This window comes from Typopeltis vanoorti, chromosome 23, assembly GCF_054136105.1.
Source record: "Typopeltis vanoorti isolate ZY-2024b chromosome 23, IOZ_Tvanoo_1.0, whole genome shotgun sequence".
NCBI lineage: Eukaryota > Metazoa > Arthropoda > Arachnida > Uropygi > Thelyphonidae > Typopeltis > Typopeltis vanoorti.
Genome location: NC_143571.1, coordinates 59,981,156 through 59,993,784, shown reverse-complemented (window position 1 = coordinate 59,993,784; position 12,629 = coordinate 59,981,156). Strand labels below are relative to the sequence as shown.

The 12,629-nt window shown below is 32.6% G+C and overlaps 1 protein-coding gene and 1 long non-coding RNA gene across 2 annotated transcripts in view; one reads left to right on the top strand and one right to left on the bottom strand.

Annotated features, from left to right (window-relative positions):
* The window catches only part of LOC150093892 (uncharacterized), a 39,266-nt gene extending 31,992 nt beyond the window's left edge, over window positions 1-7,274 (bottom strand). The window contains exons 1-2 of the long non-coding RNA XR_016550344.1: window positions 6,938-7,274; window positions 3,757-3,858 (exon numbers count right to left, since the gene is read on the bottom strand). This is a non-coding gene — a long non-coding RNA (uncharacterized LOC150093892). The remainder of the gene's footprint in view (window positions 1-3,756; window positions 3,859-6,937) is intronic.
* Window positions 1-12,629, top strand: part of LOC150093891 (sodium/potassium-transporting ATPase subunit alpha-like) — a 189,530-nt gene that overhangs the window by 43,126 nt on the left and 133,775 nt on the right. The window lies entirely within an intron of this gene.

Sequence of the window (12,629 nt, the reverse complement as noted above, 5' to 3'; positions counted from 1 at the left end):
TCATGTTGCAATGATACAATCAGGTGACTGGGATATTGATGGTTCTACGATATTTCCGTTGGAGAGTGGAGAAAAAAAAGAACTATTTGATAGGATCACATGACAGGTTTATGTTTGTGTACCGTCATCTGAGGATAGCTCCTTTAGCAGAGTTCCAAGATCAATAATATGGCCTGAAGGATAGATTGGTACGAAGGACTTTCTTCTGAGAAATATTAGAGCTGGTGATCAAGTTTTTTGATATGGATTTGTATCTGCTGACTTTTCTAGTGATATTAGAGTTCAGTAAAAGTTTCAGCTGGGATATTTCACAGGGCCACCACGTTTACGTAGTATTCTATCGTCTTCTGTTTTGAATGGATAAGTTTGAAATCAAAACTTAAAAAGTGGATCCGGAATATGATTCTGGATCTTTGAAGCTTCGGTATTTCTTCCCTAGGCTCGGTTTGGCGAAAATGAAAAGCTGCAGTTTATTTTATTTTATTTTTATTGTTTAAATCATCCCACATGAAGGATCACAAGACCTATAACGCAACAGTACTGTGTGTGGGTAGATGGAGTGATCTGAAATGCAAGCAGGGATGTGAGCGATAGCTCTGATAAGAAGTACAGTGTGTTTATGGTTTATTTTGGGTTATTGGGTTATAGTTCCTCTCAGTCTCCCAGCTGTTATGTGAGCTAATTTACAGATGCGGGACCTTTTATCTCTGTGTTGACGTGAAATTCCTTCCACTTCTATTAAATAAACAATATTCTATTTTGTTCAATCTGAACAATATTCTATTTTATTCGTGGTACGGGTATTCTGAAATTCTTGTCTACACTAATATACGCAGAGTAGACAAGAATTTCAGAATACCTTAAGACAAATACGCTCGCCCATTCGCTCGTGGGGAGTATCTGCAGACCGAACAAAATAGAATATTGTTTATTTAATAGAAAATAACTTTCGAAACATTTCCTTAACTTGAAGGAAACATAGAAGAATATGTATAATATAAAGGCAATTCTAGTAATAAAAATTAATGTAAAACAAATATATTTTGGGGAAAAAAATTGTTTATACTTTTTTTCTTATTCTTATTAATTATTGACTTCTTCTTGGAATGGTTTTCACACAATGGAAATGTTTTCCAAACAACAATATAGCATAACTGATCACTGTGGAATACCTGTTGACTTATTGGGACATATCATTAAAAATGGAAGGGGAGGGGAATTCTTGGTCAAGTACATTTGCCTAATTTGTCGAGTCCTGCACTAGTAACCCACCTCTTAGTTTAGCTACTTAGCTGCATTGCAGTTAAATAAAATGGAAAGGAGAATTGTCTTAAAAGTATGAACATAAAATTAAAGCAACTTTAATACCTTTTTGAAATATAAAAGTTAGCAGCATAATATAAGTTACGAGATGAGTCTTCTGATTAAAGAATCAGGTGAAAATCGAGACATGAATACCACATTCAAGGACATATTCATCCTACAGAAACTAACTCTATTTTACATACAAAAGAAAACAGTAATAAAAACCAATTAGGCAAACAGTTGGAAAATATATATAGGATGGATGAAACTTCCCTTTTTTGAATGCAGGGAATAGCCTAATACTTATTTCTGAAATGAATTATGGCATGCCATACTTAACTAGGCCATGAAACCAAACAGCCTTATAATTTAACTATGTTGTATATTGCATGCTGTATTCAGTTTAATTTTCTTTGCATGTTTGGCTGCAAATAAGATTTGCAGTGATGTAGATACATCAGTGTTTCACAAACCACAATATTCCATTCTCCTTGGTTGATTATTTTCGTTAAATGTTGATAAACACGCATACGCATTATAGTCAGTTTATTCACCAAAACATCAATAATTTTCTGTAGCAGGGCTGGATATGTGAGTTCCTTCCCCTTTTTCCTCCTCTGCTGACGTTCCGACACTTCTTAAGTGTACTATGTAGCTTTCAGTAAAGGACTTTGTTCCTACCCTTTGCTCTTCCATTCCTTCAGACTATGTTGCCACACCCTGTGCAGCATGATGATACATAATTTGGTCGTTTCTATAGAGTGGGCACAGCTTAGGCAACAACACAAACTCTCCCAGAATACCACTTCATTTCTCTTGCATTACGACAAGGACTTTCAGTCAATAGTAGAAGAGACGTCATCAAACATACATTTCGATAGAACGATATATTTGTTATATAACGTATTCCTGATCGCCATATCCAAAGTTTATCTGTCTTGTAGGGTGTAGATCGTAATTCTTGACTCCATAGCAAGCTCAGTACCACCAAACTCAAATAAGATTACAATGATGCCAACTTATATGTAATACAAGCCGTACGTTCTTTTCCCATCTTTTTATGGAAATATGGTAGCATCACAACAAACCTATATAGTTTATTCTTATGCGCGAGAAATGATACGATAATAGCGCCTCGCTAGAAGTCAGGCAACTGTAAACCACTCCTCATTTTCAGTACTGGACACGACTTATCGGCTGACGTGCGCCCTGTGCCCTTGTAACCTGCTGTGCTACGTAGTTTGCCACTAGTTAGCAGTATTCGAGAAAAGTATGGAACATGCAACATTTTTTATTTATTTTTTTGAAGCGATGTCTATTTTTTATAATATTATTATATGGTTGAATTTGCCTAGGTCCGTCTTCATTAACATTCTCCACGATCAATTGAAACCCAACCTGAGATGGTGGGAGGTTCCCCTTTTATATAGTAGAACTCCTTGAAAGGCTAAGCTGATTTTTTGTTACCTAAATCAATGGGTTCTTAATGTGGGATAAAATTACAAGTGAATGTTGAATCATTCTTTACTAAATAAATTGGATGCGTTAGTTCCCTGATATATGGATTATTGTCTTTATTCTAATATCACGATAAGTATCATCTATTGCTAAATATATTAACTATATTTAGTAATATACAATGAATATACAATACACAATCAATAGTAGAAGAGATATCATCAAACACATTTCGATAGAACGATATATTTATTAATTAACTTATTCCTGGTCAATTTTAATAAATTGAATTAAATTTCTTAAATGTTAATAAATCAAATTTCAACAGTTGAATAGTATTACATAAATATTAAATATATTATTATTAGTCATAAAATAACGGCATATTAATGCACTATAAAAACTCAACTCCGTTTGTCAATTTTGCTTCAAGAGCTTTTCCTTTTCACACTATGCGCCACGATATCTCTTGAGAGTTTTAGATATGTCCACTTACAGTTTTCGTAACTTCCACCTTCCTCTCTAGCATTTTCATTAAACTGTACATTGAGCTGTCAGGCTGCATGTGCTGGCAAACGTCTGCTGGCAAGAGTAGTGTTATTGGCGATTCTTCTTACATCTTTTTGTTTCCCCTAATATATTTACCAGGTCGAAAAATTGCTCGAAAGGCTTGAATTCGTAGTCTCTCTCTCTCTCTCTCTCTCTCTCTCTCTCTCTCTCTCTCTCTCTCTCTCTATATATATATATATATATATATATATATATATATATATATATAATAAAATAGTTTTATTTGACTTAGATGGATTGGAGCTAACAGATATACTTATTTGTTTCGATTGCAATAATAGATTGGTCTTTCGTTTTTAACAAGAGAGAGTGTAATTTACATTATAGAGTATACAAGATAGCAAAAATAAAACTAATAAATCACTAAGCATTGATATAAATATAAATCTTATGTAATAAAGAATATTCATCGAATGATACCACCTTGCGTATTGGAAGCTTGACATAACTTATTTATCCCTTGACTCATCATCTTAGGTATTTTGACTCATCCTGCAGTAGTTTCAGAAAGTCTTTGTTTGATAACTATAAAAAAGGGAAAAAATTAGGCCACTCAGCTTTGGTTTTTAGAGTAGATTGCTCAGATTATATAAGAAATGAATATAAAAAAAAATAAATAAAATTAGCCCACCGACTTACTGATGTACTTTACGCTTAACAACCTTTCGTGGGTGTGTGTGGGGGGGTCCCATTCACACAATTCACAAATAAAATTTCATAGCAAAAGATCCTGTGGAATTATCATTAAATCTAATTTGATTTAATCTACATTGATAACAATTTTGAATGTGTTAAATAAAATATTCAAGGATTGATATATTACAAATAACAGACGAATTCGACATTAAAAAAAAAACAGGAACAGAAAAAATATTGAATGATTAAAATAATATTCAGTTTTAAAAATTAATTATGATGAGCGACTAAAATGAAACCTTCTTTCTTACATTTTAATTTACCATACAGCAAGTTGTTAGAAAATATCGCAAAAAAAAAAGAAAAAAAAATGAATGTTTTTTGAAGTCCATTCCTTACTGTCGTTTCTACCACTTTTCCTGGTTTCAGTATTTTTATAAGAACTAATTCAATGTCTTTTTTATCTGTGAGTCGAATTTTCCCGTTTTCAATTTTAACTTAAAATTCTTAAAATAACGAGCAATGGCACAATTCCTATGCTGCTGTCCAAGCAAGTATCAAAATACTGCTTTGAGATTTCTGTAGTGATTTGAGGATATAAAGGCTCATAAATATAAGTTCATAGTTAAAATATTATTTAGGCAAAGGTCTGAAAAACAGACAGAACAGTGATGCAATAAGCCTATTTTTCATACGAAAAGTAAGCTGTAAATCGAATAATGGAATGGAATTTTTGTTTTTCGAATAGGAGAATTAATCTGCCAAGAACTGGTTTCAAGATTCGTAGGAAAGGCTTGCCTCAGTCCTAGTTACTTTGGCGTAATCGAACTAACCAACCAATCACAGGAAGGACGCTTTCCTATATAGAGTGTAACTGTTTTCGTAGAATGCTCTGTCTCTCTCTCTCTCTCTCTCTCTCTCTGTGTGTGTGTGTGTGTGTGTGTGTGTGTGTGTGTGTGTGTGTGTGTGTGTGTGTGTGTGTGATCTAGACTAGGGCATGAACTGGGCGGCTGTGCAAAGGTACGAGGAAATGTGAAATGACCCTATTTCAGCACGTTGAGTACAGCAGAATGTGGCGACACACTTCTATCCATAATACGAATATAGCGTAAAATTGTCATTTGGTACATGCTACATATTTCTTAATAAATGATTACTGTCAGACTACATTAAGCAAAATTAACTTGCACTTCAATAATTAAAGTGAAAGAATACAAAATACAATTTTATGCATCCAACATTCATAATTTTGGATGCATAAAAATTTTAGAATTATTATTTATTTATTTTGCGGATCCTTCCTACAAACGTCTGTAAACCTTGTCGACATAATTATAGATTCTGCTTAAAGATTAGATATTCGGAAATTCAGATTATATATATATATATATATATATATATTATTAATTTATTCGAAATCATTATTTAACCGAAAATAATGAACGAAATTCAATTGAAATAGAAATATTCAATTTGGAGAGAGAGAGAGAGAGAGAGCTGAGGTACCTCATTGTTCTGTGCTTTCTCACACACACACACTCTCTTTCCTGTTATGCCTTGCTAACATTCTCTCACTAACCTCAGATCCTTTTCATAGTTATGCTATGAAAAGCGTTATACTGATGACATACACTACATTCCTCTTCTTTATTCGACAAAGTTTGCAAAGTTCAAATGATTCAAACTTCAAGATTTTCCATAATGTTCTTAATGCAAAATTCTGCGTTTTCAGAAGAATTTGTGAAATACGTGTGAATCACATCTTTAGTTCTTCCTGGCATAAACAAATGACATCTATAGCTAGCTTCCTCAGTCTCCAAAACACTAAGTATCTTCCACTTAAGACAATACTTTCGTTCTTACAGTTCATAATACTATATAAATACAACATCCACCCACTCCTGGAGTACATTACATTAGGGATAGGTCACCTAAACCTCCCCAAGAATGCTTGATATTATCTAGAAGGCAATCTGCTCAATAGATAACTGTCCCTCAAAAATTCCCTGCAGCCACCCTTTCTTTTAACGTTCTGTTTTTATTTTATATCTTTCTATAAGTATTTTCATGAGCTCTGCTTTACCAAACTGGTCATCACATTCATTCACTTTTCTCTAAACATGTTAGAATAAGTGAACATCCATACACAGCTACGAACTTATGGAACCAACTTCTCATCCTTCCTTCAGTCTATCTCCAATCTTTGAAACAATCCTCCCTATACTTTTCCCCCAAAGGACTTCGACATCCAACTGTTCAAGAAAAGCATCAACATGTTCCTTCTTTCTCATCAATCATTACCCAACTATATGACTGTTATGTTTTAGGTTTTGCAACTTCTCGTGTATCGAGTTGATATAGAACAGTTATATGAATTTAGCTAATATAAGTCAGTATATCATTTTGTTTTGAGTAAATACAGGTCCACCGTTTATCGAATATTATCCCCAGTTAGAAGAGATATTTGGACATAATATTGTATTAATTTGGTTACAAAGTATTCATTTGTCATAATGGCATTTATGTCTAATGGCATTATTCATTATCAGTGTAATTGAACCTAGAATTGCTTTTGCTTTTGTGCTGTATAATAGCGTATCGTTTCGAATTGTGTTGCTTAATTTTATCACTGAATTGGCTCAGTTGCGATAACTGAAATGGACAAGTTTATTTATACAAATCTCACTCATGAAAGTTGTAAACAACTGATGAATTAAGGATTAAGTAATCTGGAAAAGATACCAAACATGGATTTTTTTCACGCTATTTCACGCTTCAATAAATAGGGTAGGGAGAGTGATCTCACACTGGACGATGAAATTCCTGTCCCATATTTTGGTAATGAGACAAATTTTAGTAAAGATTCCAAATACGAAAATTCAATAAAATCCAATCAGCCAGAAAGAAATTAGTACATACAGTACATATGTACAAAACAACAAAACGAATTAAAACAACCGTACCGTACCTAAAAAGCGATTCTTAAATAAATAAATAAAGAATTCTATCCCCTCTTTTTTCAAAGAGAGGGCTGACACTGCCTATGTTTGCTTCTAGGCCTCTAAGACCCCTGGAAAACCACAGAAGATTTTATCCTCCATACTGGAATTCGACCTTTTCCCAACCAATAACGTTGTTTCCTATCAACTGCGTCACAGACATGACGTTAGAGAGTTTAAATGACAAAAATAATACATAAATATCAAATCAACCATTGCTCTTTATCCAGGGGTCAAGCATAAACACTTCTTACAAGACGTTCCCATCAGCGAAAAATTACGATGTGACACAACCTCCTTTCAGTAGGATTATTTTATTACTTTGTAATGTATATCTCACTACTTTAAGTAGCTGAAATGCGCAAATCTCACTTGAGTTTATGTAATTAACTGAAACAGTTTATTTTTTAACTCATTTATTTACGAGTATTTCTAACAGAGTACCCAGTGGGTAGATACATTTCTAAGGAATCAGGACACTGACAGAAATATTTTTCTTTACACTGATTATGCAATTTTGGCAAGCACTTTGTTTCCGTTAAATGCAGTATACATATTTTCGAGTAATAATAGATATTTTTCTTAGAGAGAGAGATTATTACTAATATATATGAATAATATGAATTCCTATATTTATATGACTTTTTTCAACTGTTAAATGATGAAATTTTTAATGTCTGTCTGCTTTCTCTTGTCTTTGGAAACGTTATTTATCTTCTCTCTCTCTACCGAACTTTCTGGACCTCGAACAGGGTCCAAGAAATCACCGGGAAAGAGGGAAAGCCAGAGCTATATCTCTCTCTATCAGGTTTTCATGACCGTGTTCTGTTAATTAGTAACTTCTTCTTCTTATTGTGCTATCTTCTATCGAAGGTCAGCGACCATCTTGGCGAACAAACTGCGGTCTTGTGCTAATCTGAGCAGTTGTGCACTGCTCTTTCCTGTCCATTAATTAGTATACTCTGTCTTTATTTTAAAACGTTCTTAGGCTCAATAGTTAATTCTCTCTTTCATTATCCGGATTGTTAATAATATTTACGATATGCGATGCACAAACACAAATTTCAAATAAAATATTTTTAATTGCACACCTTGTCACGCATGTTAAGCGTTCATTAGTTCTTTTAAAGAGTTGTTCACAAGTTTGTCAGTCATTTCCCCAAACTTTTCAGCTTTTCTGCTACTATGTAATTGAAGAAATTTTTATTAGAAATGTTTTGGTGAAAGCAAAAAACTTTCTAGTCAGCAGTAATTTAAACTAAGTTACTTTTTCGTTTGAAAATTGAGGATTAAAGAAAATGAGAAGATTGTGATTGCATACATTTTATTAGTTAAGCAGCGCACAGTTTATAAATAAAGCAGTGCAACATTCATTATCAACAATATTGCGCTTTAGTAGTTTACAGATATCTTATTTTTTAACTCAATGCCACTATATATCTATATTATTATATTAGTTGTGTAATTAGCTATATCTTTCCAATGACGAAGAGAGTTTTATTCAGCTATTAATTGCAAATTCTACAAATTTACAACTTAATTTAAGGCCTGGTTAATTTTTTTAGGTGTTTTTCCCAAAATGCGAAATATTTCGCAAGAGTTTGGTTGCGCAGTCCGTTCTCAAATTTTTCTGGACTCTTAATGCATGAATCCACTCGAATTCGAGTCACAGACGGAATTCGAACTCACTTCTTTCTCACCAAAGCTCACTTCGGTAACTTAGTCGTTCTTATCGACTGAGTTACCGAAGGCTCACGAAACGAGTCGAAATTATTTGCTGCAATAACTTCGCTCACAGAATATAGTAAAGTGACTTAGAATACACTCAAGAAGCTTTCCTATTATTCAGGTTTCATTTGAAATGGCACATTTATATTAATAACATTTGATAAAATGATTCAAACCGATATTAATAATTACGCATGGTGAAATTTAATGAAACTTAATACTGTATTTGAGATATCTATTAAAATATTAAAATTTGTTGACTAGTTTCAATTTCGGTTATAATGGGACCATTTGTGGAAAAATTAGGCAAACACAATTATGTATCGTGAGTACATAAGCCCAAAAACGGGTTGACATTTCATGAACAAGCTATAACTTTTGAGTCGCGCTTTGAACTTCTACAAAGTACTACCACTCAATGAAGTTCGTTAAATAATGCACCTTAGTCGCAAACATCATCATTAGCCCCCCCCCCCAAATCTTTTTTTTTTTTTTTTTTTGCGAGAACTTTTGAGACTAAACAGTCTCTTTCATCCTACTTCAGGCTTCCAATACAAGATGGTGTAACACCGAATACTAAAAATTATTTAGTATAAAGACAGTCATATGCATAAGTATGCATATGATGGTGTTTATATGGTAAATGATTTTCAATATTCGGTTGCAAAGTAGATGATTTATCTTCTACCATACGTGCTTTATGATATGGTCATATTTATATTTATTCTAGAATGATTTAGTTTGCATAAAGTAGAGTTAGAATTCCTAAATTTTTGCTTTTGATTCCTTTACTGAAAGCTACTATCACAAGTAAAACTTTTGTTTTCATGTTTTCTTTAACACAGTGATTTTTGTGACATATATACATTGAAATCGTAAGCTTTTGAGATTATTTTGATTGACATGCTATCTAATGTAATGCTATTTAATTAGAAGTGAATGCAACTTAATTTCCTATAAAATCTCTCTCTCACTCGTTCTTTCTCTCTCTCTCGTTTTCTCTCTCTCTCTCTCTCTCTCTCTCTCTCTCTCTCTCATTACGAGTTTATTGTATCCTACCTTTTATCAGTTTCCTGCTTTCATATGAACATCATTTCTTCAGAAAATACCAAGGGGAAAATTAATACGTAGTGAATCTACTATTATTAAAAATTATATAATTTTTTTTGCATTTTTAGTTAAAAAAGAGTAAAAGATACTTGATGTCACAATTTCATGATCAAAATTGCATGTCAAAATCTTTCCTTTTTATAAAGAAAATATTTCTTACAAAATTATCAAAGCTAGGTACGCTCCTCTTGGAAACAGTAGTAAATAAGTGAGTTAAAAATAAACACTGTTATTAATTATATAAACTTAAGTGAGCTTTAGGCATTTCAGCTACTTCAAGTGGCGAGATATACATTAGAAAGTAATAAAATAAGCACACCGAAAGGATATTGTGTCACATCGTAATTCCTTTGCTGATGGGAACGTCTTGTAAGAGGAGTGTTTATAGTTGACCCCCGGAATAAAGAGCAATGGTTCATTTGAGATTTATGTATTGCTTTTGTCATATAGCTCCTCTAACGTCATGTCTATGACGCAGTTGATAAGAAACAACGCTTTTAGATGAAAAGAGGTCGAATTCCATCCCAAACGAAAAAAAAAAAAATCTTGGTTTCCAACGCAGAGGGAAACCATCTCTGAAAAAGATGCCAGAGTTCGTTCATTCTTTAAGAAACTATTTTAGGCGCGTTTTGCAAAATGCGTAGCACATTTCTGAACTGCATTTTTCCGACTCTAATCATATACTAACTCCATTCTGATAGCACTTGAAATCTAGCATTTGGAATCACGAATGAAATTTATCGAATCCATCTCATTTTGATTTAAATCGGAACAATTTAAAACAAAATCGATTCAAGGTAGAAAAAATAAGTTTAAGATAAGTAAAACGATTCTAATCCACCCATAGTTATATACAGAGCCGGCGCTAGGGTCTTTGTCGCCCGCATGCAATGTCTATCTAAGCGCCCCTGTAACGATCCGGGCGTGTGTGGTTCTTTTACGATAATAAAAATTTAAATTATTTGAAATTTCTTAAATAAATTTTGACAGAACAGCTACACGTTGGTTCGCTAAATGTAACGAACCGGGGGTGTTGACTAGGCAGGATAATCGTTAAAAACCCGAATATTCAAAAAATTCTCAAAAGTTAAAGCAAATTTTGATAAAGCTACTTCACTTTAATCGCTGAATATAATGATACAGGGATTACAGCCTTCTAACCGACCCGAATCGCTAACAAAATTAAAATGAATTTTAATTAAAGTTAAAATTTATTTGAACTAAAGTTTAAAAAATTCTTACATTTTATAAGTTACTAAATTCTTAGTAACTTGTAAAAATTTTTTAATAATTTTTATAAGTGAAACCATCTTTTAGGAAAATAAAAGAAACTCAAGCTAGATGAGAAAATAAGAAAAGAATTCAGAAATAATTAGAACATTTAATATAATTATTCAAAAAGTAACATCTTTACAGAATAACAGAAACTAAATTAAATTACATAAATATACTTGAAATTTTTTAAATTAAAATTTTAGGGTGTTTGATTTCATATTCATAAAATTAGAAATAATAGTCTTAACGTCTAATTCTGCACATATATCATTTTCAATAGCTATTAACGCCAAACTAACAAGCCTTTTTTTGTGACATACTTGTTCTTAAGTAGGTTTTAATCAATTTCAACTTGGAAAAAGAACGTTCACCGCTCGCTACACTAACAGATAAGGTTAATAGTATTCTTAAAGCAATTGAAAAGTTAGGGAAAGATTAATTATTGGACACAATAAAATTAAGAATATCGAAAGGGTTTTGAATATTTAAATTATCCTTCAGAAAAATATCCCAGAAAGCACATAACTCGTCATATAGTTCTATTCTATTTCATTATTGTCGCCATCCTTCAATAGAATCTCTAAATCGTCACAATTTTTTCGTAAATCTTCGTTATTAATTTGTAGTAATCTATACAAGAAATTGAAATTATCATAATATGTTTTTAGTTGTTAAAAACGTTCTATTAACGAACACATTGTAAAATCTAGAAGTTTATAAAACACATTCACTCTAAATTTATCTTCTGGCGATTGTGGCGTTTCGTCATGATGCTCATAGTCAAATTGTCGTGTCTTCTTTCGTCGTCGGACTTCCGTACCAGTTTTAAATTCTTGTTCTCCGTCCATCTCTTCACTCAGTTCTTTTGCCGTTTTAGAACTTCTTTAAAATTTGTGTCTGATCGATACTCTTGTAAGAATATTTTTAAGTTTTCGATAGATACTAAAGCAAGCGTAATGTTCATATTTTTGTCTTGAAGCATTTTACTCACAGGGTTTATTCTGTTAACTAACTCATGCCCTGTTATAAGAGAGCAAATAAATTTGTAGTCCTTTATTTTATTTGTGCTTCATGCTGAGTTTCTTTATTAAAATTTTCATTATTTAAAATTCCAAAAAGTACATCGTAAATTTCTCGTAACTGATATCGTAGAGGGCAGATTGCATTAATTTTACTTTCCCATCGCGTTTCTTATGGCTGTTTCAATGCTAATTTTTTACGAACTTGAAAAGGATTGCCCAACGTTTGTAAGAGAATGAAAAGAAATTGTATATTTCTTGAATATACAATTTCTTGCAAAGAAAACTAATTGTATCTGCATTCACTTTGGCTGCATCGTTAATGATTAAATTTAGAGTATGGGCAGCACATGGCACGTAAAAAGCTCGAGGATTTTTGTTTAAAAGCAAATTTTGGAGCCCATATTTTTCCCCTTTCATATTTGCCCCATTGTCATACCCTTGACCTCGCATGTCTTCAATGGGAATGTTCCATTTTTCCAGTTGTTCCATTATTGTTGCACATAAACCACGTCCTGTGGAATCTGAT